The sequence below is a fragment of the Argopecten irradians genome, unplaced genomic scaffold (genome assembly GCF_041381155.1).
Source record: "Argopecten irradians isolate NY unplaced genomic scaffold, Ai_NY scaffold_0362, whole genome shotgun sequence".
Lineage (NCBI taxonomy): Eukaryota > Metazoa > Mollusca > Bivalvia > Pectinida > Pectinidae > Argopecten > Argopecten irradians.
The window spans coordinates 462-2,879 of NW_027187829.1; the positions used below are offsets into that span (position 1 = coordinate 462).

General features: G+C 38.1%; 1 pseudogene; it reads left to right on the top strand.

The window, feature by feature from the left end:
- The first annotated feature begins 1,491 nt into the window (after positions 1 to 1,491).
- Positions 1,492 to 2,167, top strand: LOC138312541 (uncharacterized; annotated as a pseudogene).
- Positions 2,168 to 2,418: the final 251 nt, after the last annotated feature.

Here is a 2,418-nt window from a genome sequence, read left to right on the forward strand (position 1 = left end):
TCACATCATGAAAATTAGTATTGAAATGAACATCTAAAATTACCTCTACCTGAGGATTTTGAGTATCACATATCATATTGAAATGGACATCTAAAATTACCTCTACCTGAGGGTTTCGATTATCACAGTTTCCAATTAATCACAGCATGTTAATTAGTATAAAAATTACTTATACTTGAGGGTTTAGATTATCATATTAAAGACGAGACTCTGCCACCATCCTGGTCTTACTTCTGGTCATTATGGGCGACCGACTAAAAGGCGGCGTCTCGTCCAGTGCAAGGTCTGCGGATGAGGGACAGGAGAGAGGTTGAGAGGTTCAGGTATAGGAGGTGGCGGGAACAGGTTGGATTGTCTTTGGCTCGGTCTCCTGCCTGTACACTTCATCTATAAAAGAAACAAATTAAACTTGAGATAATTAGCAAATGAAAGCATTCAACTTCACGTGGTAGTTAAATTGGTAAAATACTTTCTGATGGAATTCTAGAACTTACCTTCTCCCTCATGGTCATCATCAGCATCATCTTCATATGCCCCATTTCGGACTGTGAAAATAAAGTACACTTTATGATAATTTAATCAAGCAATACAACATTTAGAATATGAATTTTGTCGGAACATTACAAATAATCAATCAATCTACGATTGAAAACTTTCGTTAATATACATGTAATTATAAAATACCATGTCACACACACTTACCGGGGTTGAGTCCGGCAACAGATGTTGTCGACTCTTCCTGTTTATACGGTCACATGCTATGCAGATGGCAATGAAGCAGAAGAACTCTCCTACTGATCCTGTGACATAAACAATTCAAGATTAATGATACTAATTTATGAAATTTATTAAAATATTTAAATTTTAGCTGTTGTCAGAATTAAATGATACTAGTGTATAGAATATTTACCTGCAAAGGCAATCCATCCATGTTTGGAACCCATTGTGGCATGTGTTGCAACATCTGTTGTGACATCCGTTGTAGTATCTGTTGTGACATCCGTTGCGACATCTGTTGTGACGTCCATCTATTTTTGAGACCAAAAGTTTTGCAGGAAATATCAATAACGGGGTCACACAAACCTTATCATTTCTATTTTACAAACCGAAAAAAAAACTTTAACGAACCACAATTTTGTGACAATATGGAAAATTCGTAACTGATTGGATTTTGGAAAAAGTGACTATTTCTCGAGATATTTGAGAATATCTCCTGTGTGATGTGAGAAGTTTGTCATGCTTCAGTGACCACCATAGTGAACACTATCCACGCGCACACCTGTTCTTGAGATATTACGTACAGGTACGTGTTGCCCGATTTCGTTGCTGGCATTTATTTGAACACGATACTATTTGTCACTGTACGGACTAGTAAATCCTTAGAAAATGCCGACCGGTAGGAGCACTAGTACCAGTAATAAGACGAAATCTGATCGTAGAGGTAGCGGAGTGTCAGTAAGTAACATGGACAGTACCGATGATAAACTCGACCATATTAACCAGGTATTATTAACTCTCATGACAAAAGATGATATGATTTTTCATATGGACAAATTGAGAGATGAAATCAGACAAGAAAACAAAGAGATGATTGAGAGACTTGAAGGGAAAGTTTTTGACCTGGAAAATGAGAACGAGAGATTACGAGAAACAGTTGGTCAGAGACAAGTGTACAGATAGCTGAAGAGAGAATAGTTCATTTGGCACGGCGGGATAATGCACTGGAACAACAAGGCCGGAAAAATTCGATTCGAGTCGTCGGACTAAATAGTGATCGCACTGAGACGGCTGAGGCTTGCGTTGAGAAATGTGCCAAATTTTTTAGGGATAATCTTAAAGTCGATGTCAAAGTAACTGATATCGACATTGCCCATCGACTTGGACCTCGTTCCACTATTTGCAAATTTGTGGCGTAGAATGAAAAAAAATCGAAGTTATGAAGGCCAGGAAAGAGCTCAAGGGTAAGAAGATATATATATTTGAAGACTTGACCCAGGGAAACCAACAAATTCTGAAGCGCGCGTACGAGCTAGACTGTGTTGAGAACTCCTGGTCGATTGAAGGCAAGCTGTTTGTTAAGCTGAGAAACGGGAAAAAGCGAAGAATTTCTGATGACACTATCTTAACAAGCGCGTACCTGCTGAATGACGCGAATTTCGCCAATTAATTAGCGTGAGTCATAAAGACTAATGCGCTCATCATACGTGAGTATGGCATGTACACCAGGAACTGAAACAGTACTTTTTCCATCTTATTTTTGTCTGTGTTGTGTCTGTTTACAAACTTCACATTAATTTCATTTCCTTTCCTGTAATGCAACGCATAAAACCGTACTGCGTATGATAATTTAAATAGCCAATTGATACTATATCATCTCAGTGAGTCATACTAAACTTCACCATATCAGTGAAAGTATAA